Below are 23,841 nucleotides of genomic sequence, written 5' to 3'. Positions count from 1 at the left end.
TTTTTTTGCCTCCACTCAGTCTATCCCACAAGCTCTGAAAGAACGGAGAGGAGTCTCCTGTAGCTCTCTGCCTCTTTGATGCTGCCTGCAGGTAAGCAAGCCCTTCCTTGTCCCAAATTAGCCAAAGGCTTTTGGATCCTTTTATGCAATGCAAGTTTAACCTTCAGTTTTTACATCATAGATCTTGGCAGTGATGTCCTTGCCTAGAGCTCCCTGCCTCTCCCTGGCAGGAGAATCCCACTGCTCTCCCTTTCCTTCCCCGTGGCCCCCGGCAGCCCCCTGAGCAGCTGAGGAGTTAGTATTTATCCACCCCTTTCCTACCCTTCCATCCATCCATCCAAGCAGTGGCACGTCAGAGTGGAAAGGCTGGACCGACAACCATCTTTTGCCACATCATTTCTACACATGATAAAGATCCTTCACAGCTGCCTCTGCGTCCACAGTTCTTCTCATCGCCCTATCTGCATCTCCAAACTCTGTATCTTCTCTTCCCTTGCACGCCTAACCTACCTTTCCATCCCTGTTTGCAAGCCCTTTGCCACAACCTTCTCATTCCTAGACTCTCAGGAACTCAGTTTTGCACCTCTGAGCTTCCCACCTTCCCCCTTGCCCCATCTTTTTGCCAGGTCAGACCCCGGAGGGATGATTTTTATAACAGTATCCCTTCCAGGTTTTAGGTTCGTCTTGTTTTCAGTACTGGGGATTAAACCCAGGCTCCGAGTGAGCTGGACAAAGGCTGTACTGCTGGGTTATACCCCCAGCATCTCACTGGGATTCTAGGTAGCCACCGTACTTTTGAGTCACCTCCTACCCCTTTCTGTGTGTGTCTAGGCAAGAGACACACCCCCAGCCTTTTACTGTAGGATTCTAGGCAAGTGCTCTACTGCAGAATTGCAGCCCTGGCCATCCACTGGGGGCTTCTAGAAAGAATTCTCCCACCGAGTGATGCCCGCAGGCCCTAACTGTGGGCTGATAATAAATGACGTTTCCACGAACATTTACGAATCCTCCTTTAGCCTCCGTAAATCTCTTAAGATTGGCCATCATTCTCTCGGTGACATTTGCTCTCAGGAGGATGACAGGAGTTTCAGATTTGGCTTCTAGGTCCCTGCGCCCATGCTATCTCCAGTCTGTGTCAATAGAGTTGAAATTACTGCTTTGCTAGAACCTGGCAGAGACGTGCTTGGGGATTGCAAATGAGAAAGACCGATTTCTCCCTCCCCCCTCAATTCTCTCTCACCTTTTCGTAGCTCTCCCTTCTATCATGTAATGATTCTACTTATCACCATTTATGTATGTACATTTATGTATGTAGCCATGTATGTATGTATGTATGTATGTATGTATGTATATATGTATATATGTATGTATAACTCAGACTGGCTTCAAACTTACTATGTAGATAAGAGTGACCCTGAACTGCTGATCTCCTGTCTCTCCCTCCTAAGTGCTAAGATGCTCCCCACCCCCACCCACCCCTTCATTTTTTTACTCTGCAATAGAACTTCATGCAGCACAGACTGGCCTCGGATTCACCGCGAAGCTGAGAATGAGCTTGGATTGCTGATGCTTATGCCAGAGACTGGCTTGTGCTGGGATAATAAGCACGTGCCACTCTTTCTGGCTTCTATGGTGGTAGAGACGCTCTGGCCCAGGCATTCTAGCAGCTGACTTCCATCCCCAACCTTTCTGGTTAAAAAATTTAAACACTGAGACAGGGTGTTGCTGTGCAGCCCAGACAGCTCTTGAATTCTGTCCTGCCTTGGCCTCTCGAGTCTTGGGATAATAGATAAGCACCACTTTGCCTGGCTTCTGGGCAGGGGGCAAAGGGAACTTGAGAAAAGATTTTGTTCTGGAGTACATTTTGGCCTGGAACTCACTAAGCAACCCAGACTGGTTTCAAACTCCTGGCAATCCTCCCGCCTCAGCCCTCTGTGATATTATAGATGCTAAGTCATCACACCTTCTTTCATTTATGCATCTTTATTTTCAGACAGTGGCTCATACTGTCCAGGGTATCCTCAAACTCCCTCTGTAGCCAAGGATAGCCTTGAAGTTCTGATCCTCTTGCTTCATATGACCTGTTATTGGAACTGGAGGTATGTACCACCACCATATCCAGTTGATGCTAGGGACGGAACCCAGGGCTTCACGCCTACTGGGCAAGCACTCTCGCCACTGAACTCCATCCTCAGCCCTCACTTATACTTTTCGGTGGTATGGAATATTGTGCACATTGACTTGTGTGCTTGACTGCTGCGTCAAGCAATGGCCTGGCAGTGGAGGGGACTTTTTAGGAATGCTGTTTTCGGTTTGTCCTAGCCCTGTTTCAGGGATGAAGGCCTTCTTGGACATGTGAGGGCCCCGGAAGAAGTCCTGGCTCTCCTCCAGTTAGGCCACCAGCTCCGTGACTCCAGCAACAAACTACTCGGTAGGCAGCAGCAGGGTAACCCCCTTTTCGCGAGTTCGACAAACGCTGGGCCCGGATGTCAGACCCCACCCCGCAGCTCCTGCCCTCCTGGCTCTCTCTCTCTCAAGCCCCGCCTTCCCCTGGAACCGACAAATCAGAGAGACAGACACATCGCGCGGCCGGGCTGCGGGTAGCCAATGGCGGCGTGCGTGAGATCCTGCGGCCACGCGGCGGCGGGAGGCAGGAGCTGAGGCGGCGACCGGAGCCAGTCGCTGCTGAGGCGGCCGCGGGTGCGCTTCTCGGCGGGGCCGGGCTGGGCCGTCGCCTGGCGGTGAGGACGCGCTCCCGGGGCGGGCGCCATGGCCACCAGCTAGGGCGGCCGGAGAAGCGGCCGAAGCCCAAGATGCCGGAGCGACGGCACGGCTGCGTCTCCGCCATCGTAGGTAAGCGGCGCCGCGCTCCGGGCGCCGAGCCCCGGACATCTCCATCCTTCATCCCGCCCGCCCCTTCCCCCATCGCCCCGGCCGCCCGGCGCGTCCCGCTCCTTTCGCCTCGCAGTCCCGGGAGCTGCTGCCGCGTCTGCCCAGCAGGCAGCACCCTGCACTCACCGTACCCCGACTCACCTGCGCACGCACGCCCACTGTGGCATCCCTAGCCTTGATGGAGACCGTCATCCCGGTTTTTTGTTTTGAGGATTCACTCCCCGTCCTCCCCCTTTTTTTTATGAGACATCCTACTGTGTACCCCAGACTGGCCTTGAATTCAGAGTAACCCTTTTTGGCTTCGAACACGATTTATCGTCGTAGCCCACATTGCCTTCGAACTCACTGTGTAGCCTAAAGCTGGCCTCAAAATTAACTTTGTAGCCCAGGCTGACCTGGAATCACCATCTAGCCCAGGTTGGCCTCAAGTTCAGCATGTAGATCAGGCTGGTGGTGGACGTCTTGTCTCAACCTGGGGTGACAAGCATGAGCCGCCGCGAGTCCCTCTTTCTGTGTCAGTTGCTGACTCCCTGCACTGAGTGGTGCATACCCTTAGATTGGAGATCCTTTATATCTTGTTCACCTCCTCTGGCTTTAATCAGCCTCCACCTTTTCTTCCTCTGTTGACACTTGGGACACGTCCCATGCTCCTGATGCCAGTTCCATCCTCATCCTCATCATCGTTTTAGATTTTATTATATATATGAATGCGTGCATGTATGTTTGTGCGCGATGTGTGTGCTTAGTACCTGAGGAGGCCAGAAGAGGGCGCTGGGTACCTGGGATCTCAAGTTAGAGGTGGTTGGGAGCCACCCTGTGGGTACTGACAATTGAACTCCAGTCCTCAGAAAGAGCAACAAGTGCTACTAAATCCCTGAGCACCGGCTCCAGACATCCCACACTCCTCCCGCATGAGTCAGGGCCTCACACCGGTTCTAGACTGGCCAGAACCGACTGTAGTCTTGAACTCAAAGCAGTTCTGCCTCAGCCTTCCTCCCAGTTGTTGGGATGACAGGTATGAACCGCTCTGCAAGTTAGAGACAAGCAGCTGCTGTGTGTGTGTGTGTGTGTGTGTGTAAAGGTTCATGCTGCCAAATCTGACTACTTGAGTTAGAGCCTCCAAACCCAGAACATGCTAGAAGAAGGAGAGATCTGGTTTCTGCAGGTTGTCTTCCAACCTCCACAGGAGCCATGGCGCACGACACTCAGACCGTAATAAAGAAATGATGTGAGAGATGTCTACAGATAGCATCATAGTTTGTCCTTAGGTTAGCTGTTCCTGGAACAGGTAAAGTCTTATTGAGGGTCACTCACACAGTAGGTCTAGCACATGGAAGGTAGCCCTGGTGTTGGTTAGAGTACTCGGAGAGCCTTTGACTTCTGCTTGTACATGAAACCTACAGTGCCCACTTGGCTCTGACTGTTGCCCCCCCCCTCTCTCTCTCTCTCTATATATATATATATATATGTGCCTGTGTCTCTCATTTAACAGTAAATTGGTGGGCGTTAGGCCTGGGCCCCTAGAGGATTGTCCTCTTTGCTTTGTGCTTATTTGATTCTGATCAGGAAGCGGGGTCCTCAGTCCTCTGGGCGCTGCGATCATAGGCATGTGGCACCAGCATGCCCAGAGGGTTTGTTTTTCTCAAAGTTGTTTTATTCAGTTCCTGTTTCGGGTAAACTTCAGCTCTCGGTTTTCATCTCTGCTAGATGAGATCATCTCAGCATTTCAAACATGGCTGCTCGTCTCTTCCTTCCTCTTCTGTCTACTTGTGAACTGATCCATTTCTCCTTAGAAATCTTAGAACCAGAGACTTGTAAGCTAGAGCTGGCTTAGCAGTTAAGAGCTTGTACTACTCTTTTTTGTTTGTTTGTTTGTTTGTTTGGGGTTTTTTTGGGGGGGGGCTTAAAACAGGGTTTCTCTGCGTAGCCCTGGCAGTCCTGGAACTCACTCTGTAGACCAGGCTGGTCTCGAACTCAGAAATCTGCCTGCCTCTGCCTCCCAAGTGCTGGGATTAAAGGTGTGCGCCACCACTGCCCGGCTGTACTACTCTTGAAAAGTACCTACGTTCATTTTCCAGACCCCACGGTGTACGGCTCACAATTGCCCTTAACTCCAGTTCCAGGGATTTGTCGCCCTCTTCTGAACTCTGGGGTACCTGCACTCATGTGCATATATCCACACACCTGCACACACAATATGCACAAAAATACACCTTTGATAATAAATGTCAGAATTGGTTTCTTACTTCTTGCTTTGGGTCTGTCATGTGTCCTTTTCTGACCTCAGGTCTTTTTCTGTCTTCATTGATGGAAGGTTAGCTTGGGCATTGGTTGTGTTCATCAAATGCCTGAGATGGTTGTAATCTGCCACATGGGTGCTGAGAATGAACCTGGATTGTCTGGAAGAACAGCAGATGTTCTTAACCACTGAGCTATCTCCCGAACACCCCCAAAGTAATTTTTAAAAAAGATTTATTTATATATGTGTATGTGTCGGTATGCATGACTGCATGTATGTGTGCATTTGTTCTGGGTGTATGTGCCAATGTGTGCACAGAAGCCAGAACAAGGCATCTCTGGGCCTGGTGACTGTGCAGCAAGTACTTTAGCAGTAGAACTGTCTCACCAGCCTCCAAAAGGATGCTTGACCCTTTACCTGAAGAGGCATAGGAAACAGCAGGGAGAGTCATAAAGTGTAATGAAGGGGAAGGAAAGGGGTGGGGCCACATCTCAGAGTCTGCTTTATAGAAAAGCAGGAGCTCTCTCTGTTCTTTTCCTTCTTCCTTCCCTCTCCCTCCTTCCCTCCCCCTCCCTCACTCCCTTTCTTTCTTCCTTCCTTCCTTCCTTTCTTTCTTTCTTTCTTTCTTTCTTTCTTTCTTTCTTTCTTTCTTTCTTTCTTTCTTTCTTTCTTTCTTTCTTTCTTTCTCTCTCTCTCTTTCTCTTCTTTCTTTTTCTTTCTCTCTGTCTCTCTTTCTTTCTCTCTCTCTCTCTTTCTCTCTTTCTCTCTTTCTCTCTTTCTCTCTTTCTTTCTCTCTTTCTTTCTCTCTTTCTTTCTTCTTTCTTTCGATAGGGTTTCTCTGTGTAACCCTGACTGTCCTGGAACTCACTCTGTAGACCAGACTGGCCTCAAACTCAGAGATCCGCTTGCCTCTGCCTCTCTAGTGCTAGGATTAAAGGCGTGCACCACCACCTCCCCGCTTACAGAAAAGCTATCCATTTTTCTTCCTTTGCTGGTCTTTGTGAGTATGGGTGCTCATGTGTGTGGTCAGAGGACAGCCTTGGTGTTGGTCCTCACCTTCTGCTTTGGATGGCCTAAGGCGAGGTGTCTTCTGCTTCCTTATCATGTATGTCAGGCTAGCTGACTGGCAAGTTTCCAGAGAGCCTCCCGTCCCCATCTTCCACCCTCCGTGGAAACACTGAGATTATAGGCACACACTGCTATCTATGTCTTGCATTCTGGGGAGTTCAGACTGAGGTCATTGTATGGTAAGCAATTTACCCCACTGAACCTTACCTTTCCTTTTTTTTCCTTTCCTTTCCTTTTCTTTCTTTCCTTTCCTTTTAATTTTAATTTAATTTAATTTAATTTTTTTGAGTTAGACTCTTACTCTCAATTCTGGCAGCCCTTAATTTGCTGTACTCCGTCCGCCTCAGGCCCTTGAGTGCTAGCATTACAAGCACGGGCCATCATACTGGGCTATCTCATGCTTTGTGTCTGCTGTCAAAAGGACCTGTGGTGGTTGCATTTGCTTGTTTACATCTTTTGCCTCTTTCTCAGTCCCAAGGGCGGGGCTTTGAAATCAAGATGGGCATCCTCTGTCCGCATCCTCCACTGTGTTGGGTAACATGAATAGGCATTGAGAATAGATTTTTTTTAATTATTTGATTTTTCATTGTGTGTGTGAATTTAATTCTGTGTGAATGTGTAGGTTTGTGTGAGTATAATGCCTGTTAAAGCCGGAAGAGGGCACCAGATCTCGGGCAGCTGGAGTTATAGGTGACTGTGGACTTCTTGATGTGCTGGTAATCAGACTTGGGTCCTCTGCAAGAGCAGCAACTACTGAGCCATCCCTCCAGCTTAGAGAATCTGTTCTGAAAAGAGCTCTCTGATCCTCTGGTAGTGTTGTGGAAGAGCAGTTAGACAGAGGCAAGACTGCCGTTAGCGCAGGACACAGTCAGTGAAGAGAGTAAGGCTTGTGGAGCTCAGGGGCAGATGTGAGGATAGCGTTGGGGAGTTGGGTATCAACTTCAGGGTCTTTTGCATCTGGCTAGGCAAGCTTGCTGCTACTGATCTGCACGACACCGAAAGCCCTAACACTACTTCTCCGTTTCCAGCTTTGGCAACTGTCCTGGCGGTGTTTCTATCTTATTAGGAAATGCTAGGAAAGGAACAGGCTTTGAAGGGAGAAAAGGAGAAAGCTAATGGTGTATGCTATAGAGCTCAGAGTCGCCGGGCTTCTCGCTTATATAAGAATTCCCTGGAGTTATAGAAGCCTTTGATGATTTTTCAGAGTTCTGAGAAAGCTGGTTTAACCATTTGCCAGTGTTCTTGTTACTTTTACGAAGAGCAGACTTTTGGAAGTTCCTACTCTACCATCCTAGAAATGTGTGTGTGTGTGTGTGTGTGTGTGCACCAGTAGTTTACCACTGTGCCTTTGTCCACATTTCTTGTTTGTACAGAACATCAGGTCACACAGTGCTGAGAGCCATTCTTGGGACGTTTTGAGGACTTTTCTAAGCTCTCTGTGAATGTCTCACTCCCCAGATCTTTAGTCTTGGTTGCTCGTTTGTGACTGCCATTGCCTGAAGCCGAGGCATTAACTAGTTGTCTCTGATTATTTTTAACAAATGCTTCTCGGATATGACCGTTCATATGAAAGCATCTCTGATTCCATTCGAATGAATGTTTTAAGTTTTAAAAATGGAACTTTTTCAGTGAGCTGCTAGAGAGGGTAAGTAGAGGCTCGTGAGTCCGTTGTTTTGTTGGGAGCTGCAGTTCTGTCCTACCCCGGTCAGTGGCTGCTGGGGTTCAGAAGATGTTTGTGAGGCTGTTGGTTTTCAATGTTTCTTCAGAGCTGAGGAAAGGGAGTGAGGCAAATTATAGAGCCTCTGAGCTCACTCCACTTGCCGAGAGTCCGGCTTCTTTCTTGTATAAACATTCCTTGGATTTTTGTAAGCCTTTGGTGAGTTTTCAGAGCTCTGAGAAAGCTGGTCTTGACTGTGTTGTTGGTTTCCTGCGCTCCCATGAGAGTGGATCTGGAGGTCCAACGCTCCCGACCCAGGAGCTCTTCGCCTCTCTCCGCTTCTATCGTGGTGAAGGGGTCCCACGTTATTTTAGCACATTTGATAAGGCCACTAGTAGCTCTGAAACACTCCAGCTCCGTTTTTCCGTTTTCTGTTGTTATTTCTGTTCACCAGGAGTAAACTGGCTATTTAATATTCCTTCAGGATGTGGCCATGCCCTTTTCTGCATCGAGACTTCTTGACAGGATAATCCCGTCCTGCCCCAGCCCCCACAGTGGGCCTAGTGCCCATCTCCTGCCCTTTGGCAGCCCATGGATATATGTCTTCCTCAGTTCTAGATGTCTGTTCACACCTCCTGTATGACCCTTTAGCATTCCATCATGACATGTGTGGAGATTTCTTACCTGCTCCTGAGTTCTTTGCAGGCAGATTGTGAGTCACATTTGTTTATATGACTTGTGTGTTTGACCAGGATGTAGGTGTCCAACTTCATGGCAAGAAGAGTCTGCATTTAAGATAGTGGTACTATGAATTGCGTTTTATTTATTTAGTACCAAACTGAAGGATGTTTCCTACGCTAGAAAAATCATACAGACCTTACTCATGAAGTCCTCGGAAAGGTGCAAGAAAATTAAATAATAAGGCATTTCCAGTTTGCTCATAAAAATTGTCATTGTGGTTTCTGGTGAGCAGTTTCATATCTATCTTTAAGAAGATGACAGAATGTCATCTGTGAGTAACTAGGTTGGGGGCAGTGTGCCATGGCAAAATGGAGAACCTGTTTATGTGGGACAGTGACTGGGATAAAGTAAAGCTGCAGTGGTGCTGGAGAGATGGCTCCGTGGTTAGAGCACTGGCTCCTCCTCTAGAACCTGGGGTGGATTCCCAGCACCCACGTGGCAGCCCACAACCTCTGTAACTCCAACTCCAGGGGGATCTGATGCCTGCTCTGGCATCCAGGGGCACTTCACACACATGGCACACACACACACACACACACACACACACACACACATACACACACACTAGGGCTGGAGAGATGGCTCAGTGGTTAGGAACACTTGCTGCTTGTCGTAGTCATGGTTCTATTGCTATGAGGAGATACCGTGACCAAGACAGCTCTTCTAAGAGAAAGCATTTAATTGGGGACTCACTTGCAGTTTTAGATTTTTAACCATTATCATCAGGGCAGGAAGCAAAGATGGAGGTGTACAAGCAGATGCAAGAGTCGTAGCTGAGAGCCACATCCTGATCCATAGGCAGACAGAGACAGACAGACAGACAGACAGACTCTGGGCTTGGCATTGGCTTTTGAAACTTCAAAGCCTGTCATCCCCAGTGACACACTTCCTCCAACAAGGCCACACCTTCTAATCCTTTTAACCCTTTCAAATAGTACCACTCCCTGGTGACTTAAGTATTCTGATATTTGAGCCTGTGGGGGTCATTCTTACTCAATCTACCACACTGCTCTTGCAGAGGACCAGGATTTGGTTTCCAGCGCTCACATCAGGCTGGCTACAACTGCCTGTAACGTGCCTTGTAATGGATTTGATACCCTTTTCTGGCTTCTGAAAGCACTTGTGGATATGAGGTACACATGAACTCATGCAGGCACACACATGTGCATTTTAAACATACTACCTGGGAATGATGCTGCATTCCCAGGATCCCAGCACTCAGAAGACCAAGGCAGGTGATCTCTCTGAGTTCAAGGCCAGTCAGGTCTACAGAGTGAGTTCTAGATCAGCCAAGATTACATCATGAGACCCTGTCTCAAAAAACAAAACAAAAAACTGCAAAAAAGAACAACAATAACAAAATCTTAACACAAAAAAGGCACAGAGATACATGGCCTTTATTTTCTGGCCTCCAGATAGGTCTGTTATCCCAAGGTCAGGCCCAGCTCTCTATCCTTAAGTTTATCCAGGGGAACTCTGTGGAAGGCAAAAGCTGTGGGAAGCATGCTTCTCACTCATGCAAGTGAAGAGAGCACGCGTGGGTTAGGCTTTTCTTCTGTTACTCTAAGTACATTCCAGATGGTTCTAACAGAGAAAATACAAGAGGCTTGCTTACGAAGAAAATCTTAAAGTCCACTTCATTTCTCTTACAGCGCATACAAGGCTTTTTGTGCACATCACCCCTAGTGTCTGGGAAGCACCGGAACACAGAGTGAGGCCTACCTGGGTTCTGGCTTGGCCAGCAGTTTGCCAAGTAACAGACGAAGGAAACCATCTTCCTGTGCCTCAGTTTCTTCACATCTACAGTTCTTCTGAGAAATGTTCCTTTACTTGGTTCCCCACCTCCGTTGCCCCTGTTCCCCCATTGCCCCTGCTCCTCCACATTCCACCTTGCATGAACTTGAACTCAGGCCCTGCAGCCCAGCCCACCTTGTTAATTCTGGCATCAAGCATAAGTGATCTCGTAAACTTAGGATTCTGTGTTATACATCAGTGGGAGTGGGAGCTGGCACAAGCAGATGTAATAGACCAAGAAATGAGGAGTGGATTAGGGGCTACAGAGGTGGCTCAGTAGTTAAGAGTTCTTGTTGCTCTTCCAGAGAACCCCAGTTCAATTCCCAGCACCCACATGTTGATTCACAACCTTCCCTACCTCCAGTTGTAGGAGATCCAGTGCTCTCTTCTGGCCTTCACAGACACTGTATGCCTGTGGTGCATAGACATACCTGCAGGCAAACACCCGTACACATTGAAAATATACAAAAGAGGCTGGGGAGATGACTCAGTGGGTCAGACACTCACACAAGCATGAGACTTGAAATTCAGATTCCCAGAAGCTGTGTAGAAACTAGGTAAGCATGTCAACTGGCTCTTTTCCCAGCCCTTGGGAGGCAGAGACAAGATCCCAGGAGCAAGCGCCATGGCTAGACTAGTCCAAATCTCTGAAAGATCCCACATCAGTAAAGTGGTAAGTCACTGAGACTTCTGAGTCTCCACATTCATGCACACACATGTGTGCATGCATTTTACACACACGCACAGGCAAAGAAACCAAACTATGGAAGGTGAAAGAAAAGGAAACAGAAGCTGGCCTCTGTATTTCTAGCCTTTCTAAAGATAAGACAATTATCTTGGAAGAAAGGACCAGCTAATTTTTTTTTTTTTTCCAAGATAGGTTTCTCTGTGTAGCCCTGGCTGTCCTGGAACTCACTCTCTAGACCAGGCTGGCCTCGAACTCAAAAATCTGCCTGCCTCTACTTCCCAAATGCGCCACCACTGCCCAGCCACCAGTAGGCTAATCTTAGGAAAGTGCTAGCTGCCTAGAATGTTAGTGAGGGAGTTTTAATATGGCCATTCTGTACTGTAACCCACAGAGTATTGTCATTACCTTCCAGGAACTCACAACAGACATCCCTCACATCACTAACTTCTTGGCAATTGAAATTAATGTATTCAAAAGGAATTCACTGCAGTTCTCAGGGCTGAAGAGCTGGCTCAGTCAGGGACTCACAATCACTTGTAACTCCAGCTCTAGGACTTACAGGATCTTCTGACATCTGTGGGCACTGGTACTTATGTGCACACAGCCACACACACATACATACTCATAATTAAAAATAAATAAAGTCTTGCTTTTAAGGAGCTCACGGTGTATTGGAAAAGCTGACACATTAGCCCTCTACTGTTGTGAATTGGTGTGATATTAGTACTGCAACAGTAAGGATGGATTGAAGTTGAATGGAAAGGGATGAATGGGTGTTAGCATAGACGCGCTGCCTTGCACAGGCAACTTGGGAATGCTTCAGGCTGACACAGGCAGCATTGGGCAAGAGAGAAGAGGAGGCTGGTGATGGTGGGGAGGTTCTAGAGGCCAAATAGCAACTGAAGGCTGGAGCTGGACCATAAAGGACTTTCCTTGTATTTTAGGGATGGGTTACTTTCTGAGAGGAATCGCCCGCTGAAAGGTCCTAAGCAGGGGGAACGTTGAGTGTATTTGCATATTGGGGCAGTCTGGGAACTGAGTGGAGACCGGCAGAACTCATGAAAGAGGCCGTGGAGTTGCTGTTACTTGTTTATTTTGTGTGAGCCCACACAGCACAGTCGAGTGTGTGGAAGTTAGAGGCTACATGAGGGAGCTGCTTCTCTCCTTCTTAGGCTTGAACTCAGGTTGGCAGGCTCAGTGCTACGTGTACTTACACACTGAGCTGTCCTGCTGGCCCTGCTGGCATTCTTTAGTTTTGTTTTAGATTGAAAAAAAAACCCAAGATGATGATGATGATGATCTAACAGCAAAATGGGGCAGGAGAGATGACTCAGCAATTACAAAAATTGGCTGCTCTTTCAGCAGACCTGAGTTCATTCCTATTTCCCACATGGTGGCTCCCAACCATCTGTTAGCTCAGTTTCAGGGGTCCAATGTTCCATTCTGGCCACCATGGGCACCAAGCACATAAGTGGTACACAGACACGCCATACACATGCAATAAAACTAGCAAGACCCTTCGAAGATGACATTTATAACTGCAACACTTGGTCCTTTCCGTTTCCTTGTTCTTTGCTTTAGTCTTTGATTTATCCTTGGACATTCGCGTTGTTTCAGATGACTCTAGGTGGTCCAAGAAGATTAGGAAATGGTACTTCACTCCATCTTTACCTGTGGGTTCCTGGCTTTATCCGTACCCGCTGTTCAAGTCTCCACAGCATCCTGGATGATGATGGGTTTGACGAGATTGCAGTGGAGTGGAGTGAACTAACCACAGCCTGAACTAACCGCGGTCTGAGCGAACATACGATGTTTTACCCAGTAGTTTGAGGTTGCAGAAGGGGAAGTGGTTAGTTTGGGGCTGGAGGATGGGGCACAAGCATCCATCCAGAGAAGGCTTCCCTCAGGAGACAAAAGGAGCGAAGGAGCAAAAGGAGTGTGAGGGCGAAAGGAGGGAGCACAGGCAGTTGTTGAGCAGCTGGAGCCGGTGGGAGGAGTCCAGAGGGCGGTGGGAGGAGTCCAGAGAGCAGGCGCCGTGACATCAGTCTTGCTTGGGGGGGTGGGGCGGGGGAGGAGGACCGGTGTGAGCACCCTGGAAGCTGCTCTTTAAAAGCTCTTCCACATGTGGGCTGCGGATGGGACTCAGTTAACTTCGTGCGCAGCATGCACAAAGCTCTGGGTTCCATCCCCAGCACTGCGTGAACTTTAAGCATGATGGTCCGGCCCTTCAGGAGGGTCAGAAGTTCGAGGGCCACGTGAAACTGCCTTCAAAAAGAGGAAGGTACTTCCACCCGTGATGCTCCAGCGGCACTGAAGGAAAGTCCGCAGTGGGCTTCACTTCCTCTGCTCCCTGCTTCTGCCATTCACAATTCCACTCTGATCACTGTGCAAGGGTTTATCGTGCTCTTGTGCAGATTGGAGAGCTATGACTCAGTCCTTATCTAATGCCAGATGACTAAGAAGCCCACTTCAGCCCGAGCCCAGCGCTCCCAGCGCTAGTAATTAACTGGGCCCCTGCTAGGCCAACTCAGTGCCTCCTTCTCCTCTCCTTTTCCTTGTCTAGATTCATTCTAAAATGCACGGAATTAATAGAAAAGGTATAATCTTGACTGAGTGACGGAATGGAAATAAACAAATGGACCACATTTCTTTGTGTGTGTTGTCTGTCGTGGGTTACAGCCATGGGTTTACAAGTTGTAAACATGAGCTTGGAGAATCCAGAAGAGGAAGATGTCAGCAAAATCAGACAGCATGTCTGTGCTCAACACTGTGCACTGTGGAGGCCAGGGACAACTCTGTGGAGTAAGCTCTTTCACTTTCACACTGATTTTTGGAAACAGAACTCAGGTCCCGGGTTTGCAAAACTGGGCAGCAAGCACCTTCACCCGCTCCACGGCACTGTCTTGCTGGCCCCATCTCAGCTTCTTGACAAATGTCATACATGTTCAGCAACATGTATGATCTTTGATCCGCAAGTCAGCTTACCAGTCTCATGTCAAATGTCCTTCTCTACACATCTGCCCTCCAGTGGTCCTGACACAGCTCCCAGACATTGTTTCATATAAAACAGCTTGAGGTTTTAGCTTGTGCCCCCCATCCCCCCCTCCATGTATCTTAGGTTTCAGGACCTGTTGTGAATGCTTGGCCAGCTCTTTTTCCCATGACCATAGGGCTTACTGAAGGGTGCTCTAGTTTTGCTCTTTGCTCCTTGTCTTTGGGTCTAGAGCCAGCCCCGAGTGTTCTGACCACTGAGTTCTGACTGCTCTGATTCAGTGCAGGGCTTGTAGTACCTCACTGGGAGATCTGAAGTTGGTGTTGGTTGAATGGGGAATGGGGAATGGGGACGTGGTCGGAGGTCAACGGCGGACACATCCTGTGGTGCATGCAGTCATGAGCTACAGTGAGTTTTCTTTATGCCTAGGAGCTAGAAGTGAATGCAGAAACTGCCGTGGTGTGGACATTAGCTGGCAGGATGGCATTGGCTTTGCCATACTGATTGAGTCGGGAGTTCATGATCAACCATGAGGAGCTGAGGGTTGGCAAAGAAAGAAAAGGCTTAGGGACTTGGTGCATTTTTTATTTTATCTTTACCTGACACATTTCCCAAGCATCATGTTGGGCATGAAATGTGGCTACAACTGGGCCTGTGTGTGCAGAGAGTCTTGGCATGGGCTGACTAACCACCAACCTGTACTTGTGTTTGTTGACTGATTTTTTTTTTCATTACAATGTTTTGAGATTTGATTTATTCTTTCAAATTATAATCTTAATTTTATCATTCCTCCTTTATTTTCTCCCTCTACATCTCGTATGTCTCATTCAAATTTATGGCCTCTTTTTCTTTTTTCTTTTTAAATTTACTTTTATTTTATATACATTATGTTTTGCCTGTGTGTTGGGGGTGTCAGATCTTGGAGTTACAGACCACTGAGAGCTACTTTGTGCATGCTGAGAATTGAACCCTGGTCTTTTGGAAGAACATTCAATACTTTTTTTTTTTTTTTTTTACATTTTTTTTTTTTTTGGATTTGGTTTTTTCGAGACAGGGTTTCTCTGTGTAACCCTGGCTGTCCTGGAACTCACCCTGTAGACCAGGCTGGCCTTGAACTTAGAAATCCGCCTGCCTCTGCCTCCCAGAGTGCTAGGATTACAGGCGTGCGCCACCACCGCCCGGCTACATTCAATACTCTTAACCGCTCACACACACACACACACACACATATATAAACTTCTAAATATAAAAACAATGCACTCAATCCATATGATGTTATGTGCATATATATGGTTTTAGGCCTGAGCATTTGGTATTGGATAGCCAGTTGGTATAGTCTTCAGGGGAGAAGACTATTTCTCCTGCTCTCAGTTCCTTAGTTGTCTGTTACAGAGAGCAGAGGAACCCACGAGTGAAGTCCTGTATGGGTACATGTTGACACGGGCAGAGCCATGTCCGATCCAGGACCCACTGAAAGATGTCAGAGCCTTCCTGTAGTCCGTGTATGGTATTGATAGCATGTGCAGGAAATTCTTTCCTCGAATATTCAGTCACAGCCTGGAGTCTGCTCCCCTACAGAGCCTGTTCCTACTAAGGTTAACTAGACCTTTCCCCATGACCCAGCTGTAAGCCATAAACACGGCCTCCTTGGTTATCTGTGTGTGAAAACCCTGCTTTCTTGTTCAGTTGTATGCAGTAATCGCTCTCCCCTGGTCGACTCTATAGAACAAACATGCTGAGCCCCCAGGGCACTGCAGGTTCTCCAGCAGAAATCCGGGTGGGTCCACACAATCCCAGCTTTCCTTGTGTCTGGTCTATCTGCCTGTGCTTCCTTCACTCACTGCTGCCTCCTGTCAGGTCTAACCTTGGAATTCTTGGTCTGGGGTTGAGGCCTCCTGAGCGTTCCTCCTTCCACATTCGTGTTGGCGTTTCTACAAATGTCATCCTTGTTCACACCATGGCCAGGCCGCCATGTTGGTGCGACTTATGGGTGTAGCTTCTCTCAGTGTCTAGGAGAGAGAATCTCACAGCACTTTCCTGTTCCTCTGGCTTTACAATGTCCCTACCCCCTCTCCTGTACTTCTCTTTGAGCCCTAGGTTCAGGAGTTGTGTGGAAGTTAAGAGATACATCTTTATGTTATACGTATAGGTGTTTTGCTTGCATGTATGTCTGTACCACACGAGTGCCCAGTGCCACTGAAGCCAGAAGAGGATGTCAGATCCCTGGAATGTAGTTATAGACTGTTGTGAGCTGCCATGCGCTAGGATTTGAACCTAGGTCCTCCAGAAGAACAGTCAATGTTAACTGCTGAGCTACCCACCCTCCCAGCCCCGTCCCGCCCACCCACAGTAAACAAATCAGCTACAGAATCCATACCAGGGCCAGCTTTGTGGCATTGTCGTCTTATTTCTCTGTCATGTGTATGTGGATATAGGAGAGTTGGATGGGCTGGTGCCATGGCGTGCATGTAGATGTTAGACAACGGCTTGCAGGAGTTGCTTCCCTTCCATTTTAATGTGAGTTTTGGGAATTGAATGTAGGTCACCAGGTCGGCAGCAAGCATCTTTACTTACGGAGGCATTTGGCTGGCCAGTCATTACTGTTTTAATTTTTTATTATTCACTTACTTAGTTATTTGAGACAGGGTCTCACTAGGTAGCCCTGGATGTCCTGCTCTGTAGACCAGGCTGGCCTTGAACTCACTGAGAGCCACCTGCCTGAGTGCTATGATTAAAGGTGTGCGCCACCATATCTGGCAGGCTGTTTTTACTATTTATTTCTTTATTCTATAAGTTTGGACGTTTTGTCTGTTTCTCTGTCTGTGTATCACATGTACGCAGTGCCCACAGAGGGGAGAAGAGGACTTGGATCCCCTGAGACTGGTGTTACAGACAGTTGTGAGCCACCATGTGGTTGCTGGGAATCGAACCCACTGGAAGAGCAGCCAGTGCTCTTAACCTCTGGGCCATCTCTCCAGCTCAGTGCTGTCTGAAACTAGCAGAATTACCTCCTAAAACATGCAGAGATTTTGGGGGAGCAGGTAAGATGCTTCCCTAGCACTCAAAGCCTTCTGTAAGAAGGGAGAGAGAGCGTGACTCTCCAAGTCCAAAAGCACTCTGTTCTTTCTAAGGTGTCGCTGTCACCTGGCCTGCAGAGACAACGTGCTGCACTGGAGCAGTTCCGTCACAGTGTTGTAAGCTATGTTTTACACTGCTTCACTTCTTTCCCTTTCTTGAGGCTAAAAATGAAAGGAAGCATTCTAGGGTTCTGTTCTAGTTCTGTTGAGCCTTACTCCGCAAAGGCCCCAGTTGAGAAGATACAGCTACTACTCCCCCCGTCCCCCAGACAGGGTTTCTCTGTGTAGCCCTGGCTGTCCTGGAACTCACTCTGCAGACTAGGCTCCGCCTGCCTCTGCCTCCCAAGTGCTGGGATTAAAGGCGTGTGCCACCACTGCCCGGCACAGGTACTACTTTTTTTTTTGAAGAGACGCGATAGAGCATTTATGGTTGTGGTAAGAGGCCTCTGGGCACGTGTCACACAGATTCCATGCACACTTGCATGGATGCGGTGGTAGCGGTGGTAGCGGTGGTCGCGTGGGTAAGGGACATGGTCAGGTCAACATTTATTGTGCTTTTTTCTCTTTGACTTCCCTAGCCCTTCCCGGTTTCATATGTATCTCTGGATCTCTTTCGTCTTGTCCCTCCATCACCCTCTTAGCTCCTTCTCCCCTGAACCCTTCTTCCCACCAAGCCCTCCTACTTCCATTAAAAAAAAGATTTATTATTTTAGTTATGTGCATGGGAGATATGTGCACATGAATGTAGATTCCCACAGAGTCAGAGGTGTGAGATCTCCTGCGGCTGGAGTTACAGGCACTTGTGAGCCACCTGAGGTGGGTGCTGGGAATCAAACCCTGGTCCTCAGGATGAGCAGGATGTGCTCTTAACCACCGAGCCATCTCTCCAGCCCCTGCCATGTCTTTTTTCCATTTTGGTCTGTCTTTGTCTTTCTGTCTCTCTCTCTGTCTCTCTCTCTGTCTCTCTCTCTCTCTCTCTCTCTCTCTCTCTCTCTCTCTGTGTGTGTGTGTGTGTGTGTTTGTGTTGGCACATGTGTTCATGTGAGTATGAGTGTAGACGGCTGGACTCTCAATGTCTTTCTCAGTCTCTGCCCATTTTATTGAGACAGAGTCTCTCTCTGAACCAGGAGCTCACTTTTTTGTCTGGTCTTAAATGGCCAGCTTGCCCAGGGGAATCCCTTTCTCTGTTTCCCAAGTGCTCCAATCACAGGCAGCTACCATGCCTGCCCAACTTTTTAAATGTAGATTCTAGGGATCCAAACTCTGGTTCTCACAGTTGCTTGTCAAGTGCCTTATCCTTTGAACTGTATCCCCAGCCCTGCTTTCTTCTTAAAGGGCTGTTTGCCAAGGGTTTGAAAGGAGACCTCAGGTTTAACACTATCTCTTATGCAGAGAAAGGTGTTGCCTAATGGTTTCTTGCTGGAGAAATGGGAAGCTTGCTGGAGGGGCAGTGTGCATTGAGAGCCCGCACTCTGCTAAGTCTGCTGAGGTAGAGGCAGTGTAGACAGAGCCTTTAGGCTGTGGGGATTGAAAATCCTTTGGGATCAATACAGTCCGTGAGATAAACTGCAAAAGGACACTGGAAGACTTGGCAAGACCTCGAGAAATGCTGAGGATAATACACTGCTTGAGCCTCAGCCTGTTCTTCTGTGAAGTGGGCTGACCAGGAGCCCCTTGTAGCAGGGATGCAATGTGGATCGGTGAACTTCCAATTTGGGAACCATCCAGAGAGGAAGTGGATCTTTGTAAGTCAGTGAAAAGTGAGGAGAGAGAAGGCGAAGCCAAAGACCCAGCTGGCCAGCATGTCCAGGTGATCATTCTGTCCTTAACTAGGGACATTCAGTTGGTTAGAGTCGCAGAAGTCACAGATAGGGTCAGAAGCACCTGTATTCAGAGAGTGCATTGTAAGATCTGCCAGCACACGTCAGCATGCTCAACTGGCAGTTGAGATGTTTCCGTGGAAAGTTGGTAATGAATGAGATACTGTAGGCATCAGCCATGCTAACATTTTCTTTTCTTTCTGAGCTGTAGTCTCAGCTCAGCTTGGTCCCAAATTCCATACATGGCTAAGGATGATGTTAAAGCTAAGGACTGGACTGGGCGGTGGTGGCTCACGCCTGTAATCCCAGCACTCTGGGAGGCAGAGGCAGGCGGATTTCTGAGTTCAAGGCCAGCCTGGTCTACAGAGTGAGTTCCAGGACAGCCAGGGCTACACAGAGAAACCCTGTCTCAAAAAAAACCAAATCCAAAATAAATAAATAAATAAATAAATAAATAAATAAATAAATAAAGCTAAGGACTGCTTTGAGTTCTTCACCTTCTGCTGGGCCTTCTAAAGGCACTGCAGTAGTTGGCATGCCCACCCTGTTAACTCCTTCCCTTCCCTTCCCTTCCGTCCCCTCCTCTCCCCTCCCCTCCTCTCCCTTTCCCTCCCCCTTCCTTTCCTTTTTCCTTTCCTTTCCTTTTTCGAGACAGGGTTTCTCTGTGTAGCCCTGGCTGTCTATAACTCTTAGTAAACCAGGCTGACCTCCAACTCAGAGGTCCCCCTGCCTCTGCCTCCCGAGTGCTAGGATTAAAGGCGCGTGCCACCATGCCCAGTGTACCTTGTTAGTTTTTGTTAGGCTTATACTTTTTAGTTTTTGTTTTTTTGTTTTTGTTTTTCAAGACAGGGTTTCTCTGTGTAGCCCTGGCTGTCCTGGAACTCACTCTGTAGACCAGGCTGGCCTCGAACTCAGAAATCTGCCTGCCTCTGCCTCCCAAGTGCTGGGATTAAAGGAGTGCGCCACTACCGCCTGGCCAGGCTTATACTTTTTAGTTTTGATTTCAGAGGGGTAGCTACCTGTTTGTTTTTGTTTTACAACTGAGTCATTTTTCTCCCTCCTGGGGATGGAAACCAGGGCTTTGTGTGTGCTAGACAAACACTACCACTGAGCCACATCCCGACCTTTAGTTGACTTTCACCGTAATGCTAAGGTAATTTTAAGACATTTAGTCATCTGTCACCTACTCAATCCTGACATTTGTCCAGAGTTAGCAAGTTAAATATAACTTAAAATATGAACAGGGTAAGTTTTAATCAAAGGGCCTTGCTAGTTGAAAAGACTCTGTTACTGTTTTACTTCTCAGCTCTCCTGGAGCTTATACAAGCTCTAAAACAGATAATGTTAGAAAACCTCTCCCGTGACAATCTGAAAAGAAAGCAACTGTTATAGAGCCCCTAAAAGCTGTGCTCTGTTTTACTGAGTGCGTTGAGCCTGCTTTGTCCAGATTTCAATTATTTTGAAAAGCTTTATTTCCTTTAAATCATTTTCCTGTCAACATCAGTAAAATTTATCCTGAACTTCATTCATTGCCACTGAACACGCAGCACTAAGCGCTGTTTGATCAGGAGCACTCTACAGCAATTGGACTGTTTAGGGCCGTGGCCTCCTTGCGTAGATCCACCCTTTTGTTTCTGTGAGATGCATTGCGCTTTCCCTCCAATTTTCCTTTGTTAATGTGAGAAGGACAGGAGCTGGAGAGATAGCTCAGTGGTTAGGAGCACATTTTGCCCTTGCGCCCCTGTGAGGCAGCTCCAGAGGATCCAGCACCCTCACCAGCACCTGCACTCGTGTGCACACACAGTGCACATAGTCACGAAAACAGTCATTTAAAAAGAAGAAACAAAACTTACATATAGTAAGACTGGCCTTTCCCCCCACACGTAGTTCTTTGACTTATTTTGTTATTGTTGTTGTTATTGTTTGAAATGGAGTGTCATATAGCCAAGGCTGGCTTTTAACTCCCAATTCTCCTGTCTCCACCTCCTAAGTGCAGGGATTACAGGCTTGTGTCACATGCTGGATTTATGTGGTGCTAGGCATGGAACCAGGGTGTCAGGCATGCTAGGCACGCGCTCTCCCAAGTTTTGTGTGCAGTACACGTGTGGGCATGCATGTGTGGGGAGGTCATACAGTGCACATGTGTGTGCATGTGTGGGAGGTCATATAGTGCACATGTGTGTGTGCATGTGTGGGAGGTCATACAGTGCACATGTGTGTGTGCATGTGTGGGAGGTCATACAGTGCACATGTGGGTGTGCATGTGTATGGGAAGTCATGTAGTGCACATGTGGGTGTGCATGTGTATGGGAAGTCATGTAGTGCACATGTGGGTGTGCATGTGTATGGGAAGTCATGTAGTGCACATGTGGGTGTGCGTGTGTAGAGAGGCCATGCAGTTCACATGTGGGCATGCATGTGTGGGGAGGCCATATGACTCCCTCCAGTTTCATTCCTCTGGTGCCATCCACCTTTTATTCGCCAAGTAGGTTAGGCAAGTGACAATCTCTCCCTCCCTGTGCTGGGATTTCACACTAAAGCACATAGCATCTTTAAGTCAGTCTTTCTGTTAGTCATTTTGGGTTGACACCATTCTGGTATTTTTATAGTTCTGAAACTTCAAAGTGTGAGACCTCCAACTTTATTCTTTGTTAAGGTTGTTTTGGCCAGAATGAAATTTTACAAACCTAAATTTGATCAAGTGACTCCTTGCTTAAAATGTTTTGAGTCCATCCGTTTAATTATGTCACACAATCCCCACCCCTAGCTTGCCCTGTAAGGTTCTGTAGCCCAGCCCTGACTGGCTTCATGTCATTTGTGCTCCTGTTCCCTGCCTTGTAAGTACTTTGGCCTTTTCTTGACTCGTGACAGCTTTCAAACACCTTATCAGTCTGGGCTCCAGTGCTTGGCACGCCCTTCATTTGACACTGCCTAACTCCCACTCACTGTTCAAATTTTAGCCCCAGTGCCACTTTAAAAGGAAGACGGATGGGGGGTGGCTTTAGTAATGTGCTTGCCCAGCAAGCACAAGGACGGGAAGTTGATTCCCAGAACATAGTGTGGAGCTGAATGCTTGGAACCCCATTCTCTGTGGAAAGGAGAGAGTGGTCTGGCCTCAGGGCTCACCGGCCTGCCAGCTCGCAGATGGGTGACTTCTGAGGAGGACACTCAAGGTTGACTTCCGAGCTTCACATTCAGGCATACACTCTCATTACACACACACACACACACACACACACACACACACACACAGAGAGAGAGAGAGAGAGAGAGAGACAGAGAGAGAGAGACAGAGAGAGAGAGAGACAGAGGCAGACAGACAGACAGAAACAGAGATAGAGGCAGAGGGGGGGTGGGGGGCGGAGAGGCTTCTATTTAAAATACTGAATTAGGGACTAGCTGTATGGCTAAGAGTGTTTGCTGTTGTTCTTCCAGATGACAGGTTTGGTTCCTAGCACCCATTTCAGGGGGCTCACAATTGCCTGTAACTCTAGTCCAGGGACTCCAACACCTTTAACAGCCACTGAAGTCTCAGTCTCTCTCTCTCTCTCTCTCTCTCTCTCTCTCTCTCTCTCTCTCTCTCAGCATCTGGTGCTGCCAGCTGGTTATTTGGCCCTTTGGTTCTTATATTTTTATTAGATTCTTTGCTGAATTATTTTTTGTGTGTTTTAAATGTCAAGCTATGTCCTCTATGTCTCTGTCATTTGGGTGAAACAGACGACCCTCAGCTCTATAGACTGCCCTGCCCAGTCTAGTTTGGGAAGGTCCCCCCTCCTCCTCACAATATAGTTCTAATTTCATCAACCAGAGTGTTACTGTACTGAGGTTGGATTGTTCTTTCTTCCCACACACTCCCTTTCCAATGAGTCCTGGGATGGCATCTTAAGGCTGCCTTCCACATAATGGGTCCCATTCTGTATTAAGGCTTTTTAATGCTGTATTGCTACCAATTATCCTAAATTGATGCTTCTTCTTTGTAGCCTTTTTTATTAAGGCAATCTTTTAATCTCAACCTATTCTTGAGGATTCTTGATTGGAGTTCTGTGCAGTGCCTGACGTCTGTGCTCAGATACATCAAATGGATTAATCTGTGAATAAACAAAACCCAGATCTCAGTTGCTGTAGCTCATTGAAATTTTTTTTAGCTATGTATTCATGTTTAGAAAACAGCTGTGTCGAGGTGTGATTTGTAGGCCATAATCCTCCCCCATTGTTAGTCAACGATTCAGTGGTTTTATTAGATTTTATAGTTGTGCAACTCTGACAACACTCGAGTCAAAAAAGTTTTCATCTGCTCTGGAAAGTCCCACATTGCCGTTGGCAGTTAAGTCCTTGTTTCTGCAGTCTGTCCTCTGTCCCCGGGAGCTTGCCCGTGTGAACATACTGTATCTGTATACTGTATATTTGTATGCTGTATATGTATACTGTGTGTGGTTATCACTTTGTAGATAGTTGTGTGGCCACTGTTCTATATGAGTGGCTTTAATGTAAACCTGTATTTTATATGTGCTCTAGTCATTGTTTTCCATTCTAACATGGTTTCTAGGGGTCGCCGTTCGGTCTGGATAGCTCAGTACTCAACAGTTGCTTGGCTAAGACAGCTCAGCCAGGAGCTCCTCCCCCAATAGATCTGGCTGTGTGTACTCTGCCTCTTCCTTCACACTCCCTTCCTTTCCCTTTCCCCGCCATCTTTCCTACTCCCCCCTCCTCTAGTTCCTATTGCTAAGTTCCAGGCTTATGAACTGGAACTAGACAAGCTTCCCCTGGACTGTGCCCAACTCTTGGGTGCCAGGACTGCAGCTCCTGCCTGCTAGAGTTGCTCACTTTCTTTTTTTTCTTTAAGATTTATTTATTGTGTGTAAGTACACTGTAG

At 47.7% G+C, this 23,841-nt stretch overlaps 1 protein-coding gene across 5 annotated transcripts in view; it reads left to right on the top strand.

The window, feature by feature from the left end:
* Window positions 1-2,647: 2,647 nt before the first annotated feature.
* The window catches only part of Tpst1 (tyrosylprotein sulfotransferase 1), a 67,156-nt gene continuing 45,962 nt past the window's right edge, over window positions 2,648-23,841 (top strand). For 2 of the 5 annotated variants that reach the window (XM_052168540.1, XM_052168539.1), the window contains exon 1: window positions 2,648-2,853. The gene's annotated coding sequence lies outside the window, so the exon portion shown is untranslated. Of the gene's footprint in view, window positions 2,854-6,299; window positions 6,379-23,841 lie in introns of those variants that run through there. The other 3 variants (XM_052168536.1, XM_052168538.1, XM_052168537.1) reach the window with 2 other exon arrangements.

Source organism: Apodemus sylvaticus, chromosome 22 (assembly GCF_947179515.1).
Source record: "Apodemus sylvaticus chromosome 22, mApoSyl1.1, whole genome shotgun sequence".
Lineage (NCBI taxonomy): Eukaryota > Metazoa > Chordata > Mammalia > Rodentia > Muridae > Apodemus > Apodemus sylvaticus.
Note: the sequence above shows the minus strand (reverse complement) of the source record. Positions and strands in the feature narration are given on the sequence as shown.